Source organism: Dama dama, chromosome X (assembly GCF_033118175.1).
Source record: "Dama dama isolate Ldn47 chromosome X, ASM3311817v1, whole genome shotgun sequence".
Classification (NCBI taxonomy): domain Eukaryota; kingdom Metazoa; phylum Chordata; class Mammalia; order Artiodactyla; family Cervidae; genus Dama; species Dama dama.
Window position 1 is genome coordinate 52,709,117 of NC_083714.1, and position 18,914 is coordinate 52,728,030.

General features: G+C 44.8%; 1 long non-coding RNA gene, 1 other non-coding gene and 1 pseudogene across 2 annotated transcripts in view; 1 reads left to right on the forward strand and 2 right to left on the reverse strand.

The window, feature by feature from the left end:
• Positions 1-41: 41 nt before the first annotated feature.
• The window catches only part of LOC133052284 (uncharacterized), a 32,413-nt gene continuing 13,540 nt past the window's right edge, over positions 42-18,914 (reverse strand). Inside the window, exon 3 of the long non-coding RNA XR_009692021.1 lies at positions 42-721. This is a non-coding gene — a long non-coding RNA (uncharacterized LOC133052284). The remainder of the gene's footprint in view (positions 722-18,914) is intronic.
• Positions 9,607-12,999, forward strand: LOC133052283 (endogenous retrovirus group PABLB member 1 Env polyprotein-like; annotated as a pseudogene).
• On the reverse strand, positions 16,202-16,273 carry TRNAY-AUA (transfer RNA tyrosine (anticodon AUA)). The gene has a single exon. It is a non-coding gene; the product is annotated as a tRNA-Tyr (tRNA).

An 18,914-nucleotide genomic window follows, 5' to 3' on the forward strand; every position in this document is an offset into this window, starting at 1 on the left:
CATGTATTTGTGCTTACCCAGTTTAAGGACAAGAGTCTTGCTGGTTTTTAAAAGAGTCTGGGAACTCTCCCATTTATTTTGTGACCCTGAACATGGTAACATGAGAATGGAATTATAACTGTTTTGGAAATGTGAACTTACTTAGCAGTAATGTACTTGGTGAAAGAATTAGAAAATAAAATGTGATTATAGCGAAGTCTTGCTTCTTATACTTTTTGTCTGTCACTTTATACTGTTAAGCTATCTCACTTTATTTGGATTTTCCCAGGTTATTATTTAAGAAAGTAGGGGAAAAAAAAGAAAGTAGGAGAAAACTAATCTGACTAAATAAGGCCCTGCTCCCTGGCTCATTTATTCCACAGAACTTTACGGAGTCTGATTTCTGTGACAGGCCGTGTTAGCAGTGGGAAAAGCAGGGCACCCCCACACCTGGAGTGATGAGCTGCAGTCACATGAGGAAGGTGGAGAGACGTCCCCTGGTCCCACAGAACAAGGCAACACGTGGCGGGGCGGTGGGGTTCCAGGAGGAGCCCTCAAGTGTCAGTTCCTGAGTCAGGGTGGTTTGGGGCTTTGGGAAGCTGGGTTCCTTCTGTGGGAGGTGATCGTGATGAGGCTGGGTGGTGGCAGCAACCGGATCGCTCAACGATGTCTTACGGGTGAGAAGAAAATTTGAAATAGGACATATACATTAGAAGTTCCTCTTCATTTGGAGATGAATCTCCTGGGTCCAAAAGACAAAGTGCACTTTGATCAGGATCAAGTAGACGCCTGGTTTTTCTGCCTAACTGTAAATACACTGGAAAGGTTCCAAATGAGACATGAGTGAATTTGGGTTGGCACACAGTCTTCTCAGTCTAAGGTTTATAGCTGAAGACATTTAGTTACAATGTTGCAGAAACCAGTACTCGGGAAACCAAGCATGACACTTGGAGAGAAGTCAGGTTTATTATGCCAGCGGGCCCAGAGGAGTTAACACTCCAAGCTCTGAGCCTGGAACAAAGGGATTGCAGTTTTTATAGACAGACTGTAGTGGGCAACACTACCTGTTAATAGGCTTGTTTAAACTAAGGGGTTTCTCATATGTGGGAACAGTGGTCAAGATGGGGAGGGGGATTCCTGACCTGGACAGGCATGATTAAGCAGGTTTGCAGGGGCTGGGCGATTGCAAAGAGCAGGACAAGGGTGAGTGAGATAAACTCCAGTTCCTAGCACTGCAAGTCTTCACTTTCTGACGCTATGGGACCTATGTGATCTAGACTTTGCAAGGGGCAAGCTGAGTTACAGAGGCAGAAGGAGAAGGAGGTGCTGTAAAAATTTAACTTTTCCTCTTCATTCCCCCTTCTTGATGCTTCTATCCCTCCTTGTAGAAAGCATCATCCCATGTTTTTGGTAGGACATTCAGAGCTCCCCATGGTTTATGGGGCTGTATTGAACCATTACCATTTGTAACTTTGTGGATTCAATCCGAGAGGTTATGAACTGGGTAATAGCACTGAGAATACACGGGCCAAACAAGAGCGCTGCAAAGAGCATGAAGTGAGGACCTGTTAAAGGGAGAAGCCATGATGGCCAACTCCAGATATTGCTCCAATTACCCCAGGAATTAGCTAGCTTTTCTCTCCTTTTATGATTTGTTCCCTTAGCTGTTGGGCCATGTTCCTGACTATTTCTGACTGGTTTATATAAAAGTAGCATTCTTCATTCAAGAAGAGGCAGAGTCCTACCTTTTCAGCTGTCAGTAGGTCTAGACCTCTCCTATTTTGCAAAACCACCCCAGCCAGGGAGTCTAGTTGGTCCGGTAAGGCCACTAAAGATTTGGCCACTCTCTCAACGTCATCTGTGAAGTCTTTGGATAGTGTATGGTGAAAGGTGGTTGATGAAGCAATTCTTCCTATCCCCATACCTATGCCAGCCATGATTCCCAGACCAGCTAGCAGGGGTATAAACTGGATGGCTCTTTTTGACCTTGTATGTGCTGCCAGAGGTACAGTGAGAGTCTGGTTGTTAGGGACAATGTTCATCTGGGTAGTGAGGAAAGCTAAGGTGCAGATACCCATCTAATTGACAGGTAGACATAAGTAAGCATCTGTCTCACAAACAAAGAAAAGGCCTTGATGGGGCGGCACTATCTGTTACAGCAAGGGACACCAAAAGGCTGCAAAGCAGCCTGCACATAACAGGTAACTGAAGACTAGCAAAAGGGTTTCTCCCCATCTCTGGCTTGTCACGGCTCTAGCAACTGAGCCTATCGTGAAGGGGGGTCAGTTATACTGTGGAGCAGTTTAGTTAGCAGGGAGAATCGATCGTAAGAGACTTCTAATAAGAATGAGGCTTCCCATTACAGTGAGATAACAGACAGTTAACTGCAGCTTCTGACCCAAACACCAGTCCTGGGGTGTGACTGAAACTAGTCCTGTTGTGAAGAGCACAGAAATAATAGCAATCAGGAATAGAGTTCAGGCTTGACAATGAAAATCCATTGATATTTTGATAGCCGGATCCTCAAGCTTCTGTCGTGTGTTGACCAGCCAGCTGCCGGAGTGTGGCTGGAGCAAGGCTGAAGAATCCTCAAGCTTCTGCCATGCATGGACTAGTCAACTTCCGGAGTGACTAGAACAGGGCTCAAGATCCTTCGTGGGTGAGGGTAGTTGTTTTTGGAAACAGACTTTGAGGATGTTTTTGGGGTCCTGAACTGCTTTCCAGGTGTCCTCATTATAGGAAGCCGCTGCCTTCTTGACTCTGGTGTGGTGGATCCAAGGGATGATACCTATAACCTTAACAGTAGTAGGGGTTGCCAGGATGACCGTGTGAGGGCCTGTCCAAACTGGCTAAATTGGTTCCTTTTTCCAGTCTTTAACCCATACCTCATCTCCTGGCTGATAGGGATGAACCCAATTGCCCAGTGGAATGGGTGTCCTTTCTCAGGTTTCTTGGGCGATATGGCAGAAGAATTTCCCAGGGCCTACACCTCCAGGTCAGCTAGTTGGTGGTCTCCCTTGAGCTTTTTTTTTTTATCACTGGGGGTGATCTCCTGTATAAAATCTCAAAGGGAGAATAGCCTGGGTCCTCGGGGTGCATTTACAGAGGGTGATGTGAGTCCACAGACTAAGGCAGCTTTTTCTAGTGTTGTCTGGGCATTGGCTGGGGGATATTCTTGTCGTACTTCTACTTGGAGAAGCAAACTTAACAAGAAAGTTAAAGATATGTGGCCCAAAGATTAATAGAAGTAGAAAAGCTGCCAAGGCACAACTAGGAGAACCAGGTCCAGACATTGGTTTGTGACATTGGTGTTTCTCTAGGTGTGAGAAGATGCAAGAATTTGGATTTATAAAAATCTTTACCTGAAAACATCTGACTATCTGAAGGCCTGTTTCTCTGGGTTTTTCCCAGAGCTCAGAGTGCCTTATTTTTTGTCTCCACCCTTAACTCCTTTGAAGGGAGTGTTGAAGATCAGCATCTTATAGTGGTCATGATTTATTCTTTGTAGAGGCAGCTGGCAAGGGCCAACTTCCAGGTGATAGTCATTTTTATTTGATGGGTTAAAGCCTTACCTGAGTACAGTGTTAATGCCTTCACAATGACCTCTCCAAAAAAAGAAAAGAACAAAATCATGTTTCATTAAATATTAAGTTCTAGTTTTGTTAATTAAGGTCTGTGCTACTAAGACTCACTTCTGAGGTTGTTCCTTCTTATGTTATATTGATAAAATGTTTAAATTATTAAAAAAAGACACTCTTAAGATTGTGATAGTCATATTTGACGCCATAGTCATATTTGACCATGTTTGGGGGGCATTTCATGGTCATTGTGTCCCACGGTGCTGGGAAGGCTCATTCCCAGGTCTAACAAAGATTCCATTGACAGGCCACTCAGTGTGTTGTCACTAGACCAGGACTTGTAAGTAGCAAAAGTCTCTGGACCATACCTGTCTTACTAGCCTCTTGGTCCAGGAAAATGTTCCCTCTTATTGTTTCTTCCCATAATTAAATTTACATTATTACAATTATTGATCTCATATGGAACTGCATATCAGCATTTTATCACAGGCTCTGTGACACATTTGGTTACATAAGAAATAATCTTCTGAAACAAGCTACATAGAAAATAATATAGCTAACAGTTATTAGTAAGGTCACAAGCAAGAATTTAAGTCAAGAACTTTCATTGGTTATAGCCCGGTATACCCCATGTCACCTGTCTCAGTTAAATGATTATAGTCAAGTGTTAATATCCTGGTTGTACATCATGGAGCATCTGACCTTTATCCAAAGACTGGTTGCTGAGGTAAGATTTAGAAACAATCTTAAGAGTGTCTGTTTTAATAATTTAATTAAACCTTTAAGCAATATAACATAACAAGGAACTCTCAGAAGTGTGTCTTAATAGCACAGACCTTAATTAACAAAACTAGAACTTAATATTTAATGAAACATGATTTTGTTCTTTTCTTTCTTCTTCTTTTTTTGGAGAACTCATTGTGAGGGCATTAACACTGTATGCAGGTAAGGCTTTAACTCATCAAATAAAAATGAGGTCTATCAGGGAGCTGGGAAAAGCTAAGTGGCAATCTTGGATTTCCCATAGCCCTGGATCTTTGATGTTTAGCTGTTGTTTATTTATTTTTAATTTCCTGATGTAAGAGCAGACTGTCACCATGTTTTAAGGACATCAAGACAGTAAAAGTCTAACCTTGAAGGGTTATTTTTGTTGAAGCAGAATGAGCTTTTTCTACATGTACCATAATCTTAAATAATGTTTATTTATGTTACCAAAGTAACAAAAACATTTTAAAAACCAATGAAAATCACTTAAAGGCAAAGAAATTTATAGTCTGTTTTTGAGAGCTGCATTTTAAGAAAACCTTGTTCTCTAAACAGAGAGACCAAATTCCAGTCTGGTACCAGCTTCCTGTTAATAACAAAATGTGCTTATCTGTTTAATCTTAGAAAGTCTTCTCCATAAATCTTGAGGAACTAGCTGTATTCTTCTAAAGGCATGAGAGTAAAATCATAGAAGGCATGTTTAAAATCTGATTTTATTGCAACTGACAAAGAAACCTGGTCATAACACTTTAATATGATAACTAGAATTATAATTGACCATATTTTATCAGGGCATATCAGATCTATATGAATTTCACATAATTTTAGGATATCTATATTAGTAATATCAGCCATACAGTATAACCTGTAAAGAATTTTTCACCCCTTTAACAGTACTTCCCATGTAATTTAACATGTCCAGTGAACCCAGGTAGCTTAATAACTCTTTGGGGTGTCTCAGGGGCCCTCTGAAGCATCCCAAAGTTAGCTAAAAGTCAAGTTATTTAGGAAGTTTTGCCGATAAATATCAAAAGGTTTATCATAGTCAGGCAGGATCATGTAAGTTACTGTGAAATAATAATTATTTACTTAGCCAAATTTAACAAAAGATTTCAAAGGTTAATATAGAAGAGATCAATTAAGAGGTAAAGGAACTTAAATCTATTATTAAAAGCAGTTCAACATCTGAAGAAAGTATGTCTTCTTAACAGAGAGAAAGGCCAAATTTAAGTCTTTGCACCAGCTTACTTTAAACTCATTTAGGTAAACCTTAATTACATTTATTTTAAACTTAGTCCTAACCATGCACAAAACATTTTTACAGGGTCCACCTTCCACAAACCTTTTAATCACTTTCTGTAATAGCCACCTGCAAGTCAGACCTACTTTCTTTTCCCTTTATAAAAGGTAATTTTATTTTTTATATCCTCTTTATTTAAAACACACATCCTACTTTCTTATTAGTTTAGTAAACAAACATTGATACTAGATATTTAATATGGAATATTTCCCAGTTCACATGAATCTGAAGTTTTTTTAGTTTAGTTTTTTTTTTTTTTTATTTAGAATTCTTTGGTTTTTAAACACTTATTTTTCTTTAGGACAATTAAATTAGAACTACAACTTCAACAATATTATCAGAAAAAAGACATACACTGAGACATACATAAATCCAGACAGACAGACTGAGAGAGATCTTATAGTTTTCTGTTTGAGATTTAAAGTATCTCTTTGACACCCCCCCCTTTTTCCCTTCCATTTGAAGTTCTAATTTGCCCAAGGCTGAGGTCTCAGGCAAAGCTGACTGTATGTTTCAAGGACATGGAAAGGGTTAACTTCAAGCTTTTCCCTGGGCAGGTCTTTTAACAAGCTAGTTGTTTTTAATTGCACATACAAAAAGAACTGGTTTTGTAGTTTCCAAAAGTTTCTTTCAAGTTTCTTTGCAATCAGCAATCACACACTCACAATCATTCAGAGGCTAATACAATGCCTCCCTTCCTCCCAAGTCCCCAGGTCACCCTATCTGATGATCCCTTCCTGGGAGACCAAGGAGTTGATCAGTCTCCTCTTATAGCCGTTGGGGTAGGTTCCTGCTTGGGGACCGGCCCCAGGGCCTTATCTTATCCTGTGATCATTCTTGGTGAGTTGGTCTGTCCCTCCAATGAGTTCAGTTGGGGTTCGGCCGTCTGGAAAGTCAGAACACCTTTCCAAAGGAGGACCTAGAATACCATCAGGTGGCGTGCCTCCTCTATCATCTTGGGGTTCCTTTGCTCCAGCACAGCCAAGCCAACCGTCTGGTGTCTGAAGTGGCCAGTGTGGTTGGAATCTCACTGGAGCCTCCAGAAATGTTACAGAAACCAGTACTCGAGAAACCAAGCACCATGCTCAGAGAGTTGGAGAACTCAGGTTTATTATGCCAGCGGGCGCAGAGGATTTAACACTCCAAGCTCTGAGCCCCAAACAAAGGGATTACAGAGTTTTTGTAGACAGACTGTAGTGGGCAACACTAGCTGTTAATAGGCTGGTTTAAACTAAGGGGTTTTGCATGGCCGGGAACAGTGATGGGGATGCCTGACCTGGACAGGCATGATTAAGCAAGTTTGCAGGGGCTGGGCAATCGCAAAGAGCAGGACAAGGGTGAGTGAAATAAACTCCACTTCCTAGTGTTGCTGAAGAAGGAATTCATAGGGCCTGGACTCCGTCTCAGGCCTGTCTGTGCTGATCGTGCTCGGCCACCTCTCCAGTGGACTCTGAACTCTCTGCTTAGTGCCTGTGGGAACGATAATGGAAGGATAAGACCCCCTCCAGACAGGGGAATCTTGAAGATCACATCCAGGTTGCTCATCACCTAAGAGAAAACAGACACTAATCACCCCTGCCTCCGGACACTATCTATGAGAATGTAAGCACAGGCTTATCGGTTACTAACTATTTGGAATGTAACCGCGGGCTTATTGATTATTGACTGTTTGGACACGTACACATGGGGTAGGTGGTGAGTTTGGACACGTAAACATGGGGTAGGTGGTGGGTTTGGACACGTACACATGGGGTATAAAAGATTTTCACAAATGCTGGACGGGGTCCTTGGCTAAGAGGAGACTCTGCCTTGGGCCCGCCGGCGTAATAAACTGCACTCCACTATCTGCATTGTCCTTCTGAGTGAGTCTGTTTCCCGGAAAGCATGGCTATAACATTTGGTGCATGGGCCAGGAAACTCCTCACTTTGAGGAGACAGGTCTCATTTGACGCCACCCCAAGGCTTTGTGGCTTGAATCTCCTAGAGGGGGGAAGGCACCTTGCCCCTCTGGAAACTGGTCCTTGTATGCTCGTATTCTGCCCTCCCCCAGGAGGTGTCCCATCTGCTGTGAAATTCTTGACCCCCTCGGAATTGTTAGGCTAGAAGGAGGGGGATACAGAAGTGAGTATGAATTGGCTTTTCCGGAGATGGCCTGGAACATGAGATATTTAACCCATCTGTGTTTTCATCCGCACCTGATCAAGCCCACCAAGGCAGAATGGACTTTAAGGGAGAAACAGTCTCGGACCATGTGATGTTCTGGTTCAGCTGTGCTGACCAGCAGGTGAAGACACGCTGATCCCCCTTCTCCCTCTGGGATATGGCAGGTAAGGCTCTTCTCACCCCAATTAGGAAGGAGTCAGAATGGCAATTTAAGTGTCACTGAGTGGAAATATCAGAAGTACATAGGGTACTGAGAACTTCGTAGACAGAACGAAAAGAAAAAGTAGAAGAAGGTCTGAGAAGGTAAGCAAGATGGGGGAAAGTGAATCTAAGGCAACTGTATTGGAGTGCATGATTAAAAATTTAAAGAAGGGATTAGGAGGAGACTATGGGGTGAAGATGAAGCCTAACTGCCTCCACATACTCTGTGAGGTCGAATGGACCCTTACGGGAGCAGGATGGCCACCAGAGAACACCGTGAACTTAAAAATAGTAGAAGCAGTCTATCCAGTAGTCACAAGAGAGCCAGGACACCTGGATCAATAGCCATATATTGACTCATGGCTAGGGTTAGCTTGAGACCCTCCTACTTGGACAAGGTTCTGTATCCAGAAGGGAAAGGGAAAAATATTAATGGCACAAAAAATGACTGATGATAAAAAAGGAAATTCTACAGGATTTGGACGGGGATGACCTGACCCCTCCCCCATGCTGGATAATGACACGCCTGCCTCCCAGTGCTTCACCAGGACCGGAGGCCGCCTTAATGCCCGATCCAGGGCCAGGTGAAGTTTCTGCAACAGCCACTGCTCCTCCGCCAGCTTTCCCGGAATTCGTAGAGCCGCCGTTTGGGCAGGCTCCGATCCCGGTGACAGAAGCCTCTGGCCAACACTTCTAGGATCCGGCTCCAACCAAACCGCCCAAGCTATACCCGCCTCTCCCGGTGAGTACTGACAAGAGGGGGAGGGAGATGTTGGAATTAAGCAGAGACTGCGCTCTGCCAGAGAGCCAGAGGGAATAAAAGAGAACAGACAAGAGACTTATAGTGCTAGCTGCTGCTCTGGGAAAGTCTATCTCAGGCCCTCCGGAAAACCTCATCTGCCCCAGGGACAGGACAGGCCTTCAACCGGTCCCAAGGGAGGCCCCTGTCCCCGTTACAGCCAAACCATTGTGCCAGGTGCAAGCTTTTGGCCACTGGAAGAATGAATGCCCTGAGGCAAGGAAAGAAGAGGAAGCTCCCGCAGTTTTGGGGCTTGCTGACTTGGAAATTAACTAGGGCTGCTAGGGCTCAGAGATATCAGGTCCCTGAGAGCCCACGGTGACCTTAAAAGTGGGGGACCAAAACATTGACTTCATGGTGGCTACAGGAGCAGAACTGTCGGTAGTAACAAAACCTGTGGCACCACTGTCCAAAAAGACTACCGCTGTTACTGGGGTATCGGGAGAAGAGATGATTAAATCATTTTGCCAGCCCAGAAAATGTCAGATGGGGGGTGGGGTGCACCAAGTGATTCATGAATTCCTCTACATTCCTGAGTGCCTAGTATCCCAGTTGGGAAGAGACTTGCTCTCCAAACTAGGAGCACAAGTGACTTTCTCCCCTGAGGAGAGGCCCACCTTCTGGATGGACTCTATGACTTATTTGCCCTGTCTCTCATCTCCAAGATGAGTGAAGGTTACCTGAGCCTCCAAAGGAAGAACTGGGTGGGCCGGAGGAGCATGAGAGAGAGCTAACTCAATTATTCCCTGAGGTCTGGGCAGAAGACAACCCCCTCCCCTCCCCCCCAGGCTGGCTAAACATCACGCCCCAGTGATAATGGAACTCAAACCAGGCACCATCCCCATTAGAAAGCGCCAGTACCTCCTATGGATAGAGGCCTGGGCCGGCATACTGCCCCACATCAATAGATTGAAACAAGCAGGCATTCTAGTAGAGTGCCAGTCGGCTTGGAATACGCCAATCCTGCCAGTCAAAAGGGAAGGAGGACAGGACTATAGGCCTGTACAAGATCTCAGGCTAGTCAACCAGGCTACTGTGACTTTACACTCCACTGTTCCAAACCCCTGTATACCTTACTTAGCCTCCTCCCGCCGAGGACTAAAGTTTACACTTGCCTAGATCTCAACGATGCCTTCTTCTGCGTATGTCTCGCCCCAGCGTCACAGCCCATCTTTGCCTTTGAATGGGAAGATCCAGTCGGGAGCACCAAAGAACAGCTCTTCCAGACTCCCCCATAAGGGTTTAAGAACGCCCCAGCCATCTTTGGGGAAGCCTTGGCTTCTGACCTGGACTCATTCCATCCAGAAGAGTATGGATGTTGGCTCCTACAATACGGGGATGACCTGCTGCTGGCTGCCGAGACCAAGGAAAAATGTTGGGAAGGGACAAAAGCACTGCTCCAGCTGCTGATGGAAGCAGGTTACCGGGTGTCAAAGAAGGCACAGATCTGCAAGGAGGAGGTAAGGTATCTGGGGTTTGCTTTAAAGAAGGGCTCAAGGTTCCAGACCCCAACTGGGTCCTATATACTGATGGCACTAGCCTGATAAAACAAGGACAATGCCTGTCAGGTTAGCCAAAGTGGAAGGGGCCATCAAGACTGAAAAGAGAGGGTGGGAATTGCCAAGTGGCAAATTATTGGTACTGGAGGAGCTGGTACACACTCTGATAAGCCAAACAAACCAAGCGACCCACCTAGGCCATGCTGCCTGCTCACAGGTTAATGCTGCCTCTTGCATATTCAGACAAAAACTCCGGGTATTCAGCTGAAAGGCACACTGCCCCTTGAACACCTGGGAGTGGACTTCACTGAAATGAAACCTCACCTGACACTACCATTATCTGCTGGTCATGGTATGTATGTTCCCAAGATGGGTAAAAACTTTTCCTACCTGGACTGAAAGAGCATCAGAAGTAGCCCGGTGCCTGCTTAGGGAAATGGTTCCCAGATTTGGATTTCCTACCAGCACTGGATCATGCAATGGCCCGGCTTTTGCAGCTGATTTAGTACAACAAGTAAGCAAAACTTTAAACATCAAATGGAAACTGCACACTGCATATAGGCCCAGAGTTCTGAGATGGTGGAATGAACCAACCGGACACTTAAAGAGACTCTCCAAGTGGATCAGAGAGACTGACTGCTCCTGAGTGGACTTGCTTCCAATGGCTCTGCTCAGACTCGGGATGACCCCACAGTCCCAAGGCTATTCTCCATACGAAATTGTGTATGGGAGGCCTCCTCCCATAATAAAACAGGTGTCAACAAATTTGCCTCAGGTAAGGGGGGATAGGATTTCACAGCAGATGGAACTGGGTAAGGTAATAAATCGGGTAACTAAGTTTGTACAAGAAAGGGTGCCGTTCCCCCTTGGGGAACAGATTCATGAGTTTACACTTGGTGACCAAGTATGGGTCAAAGATTGGGAACATGATTTGCTAGCCCTTTGGTGAAAGGGCCCTTATGTTATTCTAACTACCCCTACTGCAGTTAAAGTTGCAGGTATTGCCCCTTGGATCCATCACACCAGAGCAAAGAAGGCATACAACACTGACCCGGAAGATGCTGAGTGGACCACCCAGAAGGACCCCACCGACCCACGGGGAACCAAGATCATTCTGAAGAGGAAGAAGAGAACGAGATCCCGGACGAGCCCTCTACAGGATGGAGCTGGGTAAACGACTCCTGCTGCTCGGCCTCATCAACGCAATTCTGAACCTGACCAGTGTTCCTGCACAGGACAACGTCTTCATCTCGTGGGCACATTCTTACGCGAACTTCCGCAACTCCTCCAACTGTTGGGTATGTGGGGCCATGCCCCTGTCAGTAATGGACAGACTCCCCTGGTGGGTATCGCCACTCCGTTATGGGGACTTTATACCACTGTGTTCCTTCTTAGAGCAACAGAAAGGAACTTTTCTCTCTCTCACCAATCATAACCTTTCTTTGCTCTCCTGGTGTAAGAAGAAGCCATCAATGGGCCAGGGACATAGGGTTACATTTAACATGAACACCAGCCTTATGGAGATAACAAAGGCTTATACCTCATATATGAAAATTAAAGAGGAAAAGGGTTCCCTTAACAAAAGGGGGACAGGCCTCCCGGCACCTTGAGCAATACTACCAGGTCTGGGATGAATATTTCTGGATGACTCCTGAGAAAGGACAGTTGATTACCCCTGCTACTATTTGCTGGGAACAAAAAGAACAGAAAGTTGGATTTGGAGACCACCCCCTAGACCCAAAGAATTAAAATATATGGGTTATTTGTCCCTTGAACAATGTAAACAAATCTTGGAAGTTACCTATCACCCCAATCAGTCTGTTCAGTGGCCCGGTTCCGACTGGAAATATAATCCTGGAATCCGCTGGGTAGCCCCCAATGGGACCCAGTGGCTCTGTGGGCTTAACTTACGGCCATGGTTACTAGTTGGCTGGGTGGGGCGTTGCACATTAGGATTTGCTTTCGCCCATGGCAGAATTAAGCCTAGCCTACACCAGCCTCCAATAAACCTGCCTTATCTGCATGCAAGATGGACACGATCTGTGTTCCAATGGTATGACTATCTTGCTGCCTCGTTTGTACCCTCTGTAGGGACAAAGGATATCATGGTTAAGGTAGAGGCCTTAACTAATTTCTCTGAATAGGCCCTCTTAGACAGTACAAAAGCCATTCAAGCTTTGAACGAAGAACAAATTCAGATGAGGAAGGCAGTAATTCAAAATAGGATGGCATTAGACATACTCACAGCAGCCCAAGGAGGGACTTGTGTCGTAATTAAAGTCGAATGTTGCGTGTACATCCCTGACCTGTCTGGAAATGTATCTACTGCCTTGAAGGATACGCAAAATCAAGTGAAAGCCATGTCTAATGAAAATATTCCCTTTTGGACTTCAGTTCTCTCCTGGGTAAAGGGAGACTGGTGGAAAACCATTGTAACTATTGTTATAGTAATCTTAATCATACTGCTCTGTGGGGCCTGCTTCCTACAATGTCTTGTGAATTTTGTAACCCAGAGGTTGACAGCATTCTCTCATGTGGGTGACAGGAGGGCTAAGGTACAATATATCTCAATGAATGATGCTCGTTATGGAAACTAAGAGCATCAAGAGGGGGGGAATGAAGAAGGAATTCATAGGGCCTGGACTCCGTCTCAGGCCTGTCTGTGCTGATCGTGCTCGGCCACCTCTCCAGTGGACTCTGAACTCTCTGCTTAGTGCCTGTGGGAACGATAATGGAAGGATAAGACCCCCTCCAGACAGGGGAATCTTGAAGATCACATCCAGGTTGCTCATCACCTAAGAGAAAACAGACACTAATCACCCCTGCCTCCGGACACTATCTATCAGAATGTAAGCACAGGCTTATCGGTTATTAACTATTTGGAATGTAACTGCGGGCTTATTGATTATTGACTGTTTGGACACGTACACATGGGGTAGGTGGTGGGTTTGGACACGTACACATGGGGTATAAAAGATTTTCACAAATGCTGGACGGGGTCCTTGGCTAAGAGGAGACTCTGCCTTGGGCCCGCCGGCGTAATAAACTGCACTCCACTATCTGCATTGTCCTTCTGAGTGAGTCTGTTTCCCGGAAAGCGTGGCTATAACATTGCATGTCCCCACTTTCTGAGACTACGTGACCTACGTGATCTAGACTTTGCAAGGGCCAAGCTGAGTTACCGAGGCAGAAGGAGAAGGAGGTCATGTAAAATTTTAACTTTTCCTCTTCAACCACTCTCAGTCTTCCTGTAGGATTTTAATGGGGAACTTTTTTGAAACTGGCAGATGGACTCTTAAACTAATGGAGTGGCTCTCCTAGGTGGTGAGACCCCCAAGGCCATGAAAATTGCTCTGAAGCTGAATTCACACAGCTCAGAATTCGCTTTGAAGGTGAAGGGTGGTGCACTGTGCATATCTTAGCCAGATTTTATGAAGAAGTCTCCCACTGTCCTTGTCCTCCCACTGTCTCTTGCCTGATACCTGCCCCTCACGAAGGTCACGGCCATCAGGGAGCCCAAGGGCACCTGTGCAGGTGTTCAGGCAAGTTCCATCATGTTGCTGGCCAAACTCTTGGCCTTCTCTGCCCACCGAAGGTAAACAAAAAATACAAAGATAGAGTGGGCAGGCAGTAGAAAGGTGGCTTTAATTCTCAGCCAGCAGAGAGGGGATCAAAGTAGGCTCATGCCTCAAAAACAGCCCCCTGTCTATGAGGAATCTAGGGGCTGATATAATCTGAGGGCTCCCAGTCAGGAGTCAGTGATGAGGAAGAAGGTGTTAGGATCTTGATTCCTTTCTCTTGCATTGCTTCAAAGTCAGTCATAGACTGGCTCAGTAACCCATCATTGAGCCTGGCAGTTCAGTGACTCAGTGGCCTTCTTTCTGATATGTAACTACAAGGGGAAGGGTGTTGTAAGGGTAATCACCAGATACAGGATGTATTTAGCATAGAATTGAAGAAAAATAGGTGTGAAGTGTAGCTCCTGTAGAGTTAGGGGGCAGAAATCAGCTACAGACATGCAGAGTTCAGAACAGTTAAAGTAAAAAGAAACTAGGAATGTTGAGGCCTGCTCACTGTTCTCTTTATCTTCTTTGTTCTCAGGAAAGGGATAGAGAAAAACTCATTTTTTTCCCCAACATATGGTCCAGAGAAATTTCATTGTCTAAACATACAACATTTACAACAAAAGACCTTTAAAAATGTGATTGCTGCTGAATGGCTGATGGCATTTTGAGTCTGGCACAGCTGAGAAAACTCACGTTCTTAACAATACAAGGACTTGTCTGAAATCACACCATAGCATCACCTAAGTATTTCCATAGCTGCTTTATTTTGTTTGTGCCAGAAGTCCTCTTGGAGGAGGTCACCATTAACCCCACTATAGGGCTGCCAGGCGGGCGATCCACAAACTGGAGAGCAATTACACCGAAGAAGTTCTGGCACTCCTGAGAAAGCTCTAAGCCCCACAGTAGACTTCCCAACTTGGGAATCTGACAAAGGGATTGAGAATCTCCAGGGAAACTGACTCTGAAGATCGGTGAGATCTCATTACAGAACTTCCACAAGACTGGGGAAACAGAGACTCTCAGAGGGCAGAAACAAAACCTTGTGTGCACCAGGACCCAGGAGAAAGGAGCAGTGGTCCCACAAGAGACTGAGCCAGACTTGCCTGTGAGTGTTCAGGAGTATCCAGTGGAAGCCTGGGTCAACAATGACATGCTGTGGGGTTAGGGCCACTTATAGCAGAGTCCTGGGAGGCACAGCATGCTGGCACAAGTCCTCTTGAAGGAGGTTGCCATTATCCCAATCATAGTTCGGTCCCAGGTCAAAATACAGGGCAGGAACACAGCCCCACTCATCAGCAGAAAATGGGATTAAAGATTTACTGAGCATGTCCTTGCCCACCAGAGCAAGACCCAGTTTTCCCCATGGCCAGTCCCATCCACCAGGAAGCTTGCACACGCCTCTTATCCTCATCCATCAGAGGGCAGAGAGAATGAAAACCACAATTGCGCAAAACTAAGCTAACTGATCACATGGATCACAGCTTTGTGTGACTTAATGAAACTATGAGCCATGCCATGTAGTGTCACCCAAGATGAATGAGTCATGGTGGAGAGTTCTGACAAATGTGCTCTACTGGAGAAGGGAATGGAAAATCACTTCAGCATTCATGCCCTGAGAACCTCATGAACAGTATGAAAAGGCAAAAAGGTATGACACTGAAAGATGAACTCCCCAGGTTGGTAGGTCCCAATATGCTTCTGGAAAAGAGTGGAGAAATAGCTCCAGAAAGAATGAAGAGGCTGAGCCAAAGCAGAAACACCAAGCAGTGCGGCTATGTCTGGTGGTGAAAGTAAAGTTTGATGCTGTAATATTATTGTATAGGAATACTATTGTATAGGAACCTGGAATGTTAGGTCTATGAATCAAGGTAAATTGGAAGTGGTCAAACAGGAGATGTCTAGAGTGAACATCAACATTTTATGTATCAGTGAATTAAAGGGGATGGGAATGGGCAACCTTAGTTCAGATGACCATGATATCTATTAAAGTGGGCAAGTATCTCTTAGAAGAAGTGGAGCAGCCTTTATAGGTGCCATTAGAGTCTGAAATGCAGTACTTGGGTGCAATCTCAAAAGTGACTTAATGATCTTGGTTCATTTCCAAGGCAAACCATTTGCTATCACAGTAATCCAAGTCAGTGCCCCAGCCACTGATGCCAAAGAAGCCGAAGCTGAACAGTTCTATGGAGACCTCCAAGACCTTCTAGAAAAATTAAAAGTGAAAGTGAAGTCGCTCAGTCGTGTCCGACTCTTTGCGACCCCATGGACTGTAGCCTACCAGGCTCTTCCATCCATGGGATTTTCCAGGCAAGAATACTGGAGTGGGTTGCCATTTCCTTCTCCAGGAGATCTTCCCAACCCAGGGATTGAACCCGGGTCTCCTGCATTATAGGCAGACGCTTTACCCTCTGAGCCACCAGGGAAATCTAGAACTAACACCCCAAAAAAGATGTCCTTTTCATCATAGGGAATTGGAATGCAAAAGTAGGAAGCCAAGTGATACATGGAGTAACAGGCAAGTTTGGCCTTGGAGTCTAAAATGAAGCAAGGCAAAGGCTAACAGAGTTTTGCCAGGAGAATGCATGGGTCATAGCAAACACCCTCTTCCAACAACACAAGACATGACTCTGCACATGGACATCACCAGACGGTCAATACCAAAATAAGATTGATTATATCCTTTCCAGCCAAATATGGAGAAACTCTATACAGTCAGCAAAAACAAGACCGGCAGCTGACTGTGGCTGAGATCATGAACTCCTTATTGCAAAATTCAGACTTAAAAAAAGTAGGGAAAACCACTAGACCATTCAAGAATGACTCAAATCGAATCCCTAATGATTATACAGTGGAAGTGACAAATACACTCAAGGGATTAGATCTGATAGACAGATTGCCTGAAGAACTACCATCAGAGATTTGCAACACTGTACAGGAGACAGTGACCAAAACCATCCCCAAGAGAAATAAATGCAAGAAGGCAAACAGGTGTCTGAGGAGTCCTTACAAATAGCTGAGAAAAGAAGAGAAGAGAAAGACAAAGGAGAAAAGGAAAGATATACCCATCTGAATGCAGAATTCCAAAGAACAGCAAGGAGAAATAAGAAGACTTTCTTAAGGGAACAGTGCAAAGAAATAGAGGAAAGCAATAGAATGGGAAAGACTAGAGATCTCTTCAAGAAAATTAGAGATACCAAGGGAACAATTCATGCAAAGATGGGCACAATAAAGGACAGAAAAGGTATGGACCTAACAGAAGCAGAAGACATTAAGAAGAGGTGGCAAGAATACACAAAAGAACTGTACAAAAAAGGTCTTTATGACCCAGATAACCACGATGGTGTGCTCACTCACCTAGAGTCAGACATTCTGGGGTGTGAGGTTAAGTGGGCCTTAGGAAGCTTTACTATGAACAAAGCTAGTGGAGGTGATGGAATTCCAGCAGAACTATTTCAAATCCTATAAGATGGTGCCGTGAAAGTGTTGCATTCAATCTAATTGGGAAAACTCAGCAGTGGCCACAGGACTGGAAAAGGTCAGTTTACATTCCACTCCCATAGAAGGGCAATGCTAAAGAATATTCAAACTGCCACACAATTGCACTCATTTCATATGCTAGCAAGATCATGCCCAAAATTCTCCAACCTCAGCTTCAACAGTATGTGAACTGAGAACTTCCCGATGTACAAGCTGGATTTAGAAAAGGCAGAGGAACCAGAGATCAAATTGCCAACCTCCGTTGGGGCCTAGAAAAAGCAAGAGAGTTCCCGAAAAACATCTACTTCTGTTTCATTGACTACACTAAAGCCTTTGACTGTGTGGATCACAACGAACTGTGGAAAATTCTGAAAGAGATGAGAATACCAGACCACCAAACTTGCCTCTTGAGAAACCTTTATGCAGATCAAAAAGCAACAGTTAAAACTGGACATGGAACAATGAACTGGTTTCACATTGAGAAAGGAGTACATCAAGGCTGTATATTGTCACCCTGCTTGTTTAACATATGCAGAGTACATCACACAAAGTGCTGGGCTGGATGAAACTCAGGCTGGAATCAAGATTGCTGGGAGAAATATCAATAACCTCAGATATGCAAATGACAGGCTTCCATGGTGGCTCGGACTGTAAAGATTCCACCTGCAATGAGGCAGACATGGGCTCGATTCCTGGGTTGGGAAGTTCCCCTGGAGGACAGCATGGCGACCCACTCTGGTGTTCTTGCCTGGAGAATCCCCATGGCCAGAGGAGCCTGGTAGGCTGCAGTCCGTAGGGTTGCAAAGAGTCAGAGATGACTGAGTGACTAAGCACAGCACAGCATGGAAATGACACCACTCCAAGGGCAGAAAGTGAGGAGGAACTAAAGAGCCACTTGATGAAGGTGCAAGAGGAGAGTGAACAAGCTGACCTAAAACTCAGCATTCAAAAAACTAAGATCATGGCATCCAGTCCCATCACTTCATGGAAAATAGATGGGCAAACAATGTAAACAGTGACAGACTTTGTTTTCTTGGACTCCAAAATCACTGTGGACTGTGACTGCAGCCATGAAATTAAAAGACGCTTGCTCCTTGAGAGAAAGCTATGACAAATCTAGACAGCATAGTAAAAAGGAGAGATATCAGTTTGCTGACAAAGGTCCTTCTAGTCAAAGCTATGGTTTTCCCAGTCATCATGTAGAGCTGCGAGAAGTGAAGTGAAGTGAAGTCACTCAGTCATGTCTGACTCTTTCCTCCCCATGGAATGTAGCAGGTCAGGATCCTCTGTCCATGGAATTCTCCAGGCAGGAATACTTGAGTGGGTTGCCATTTCCAACTCCAGGAGATATTCCCAACCCAGGGATCGAACCTACATCTCCTACATTGGCAGGTAGATTCTTTAACACTGAGCCACTGGGGAAGCCTGACTTCATGTAATACATTGCACAGATTAGACAATCAATATGTATTTGTTAAATGAGTTACATGCATATTACTTCATAAAACTTACCTCAGCCATCCCTGACAGAGATACCGGAGTTTAGTCTAAAAAGTCAAATATAAGTGAGAAAATGTACTCATATAT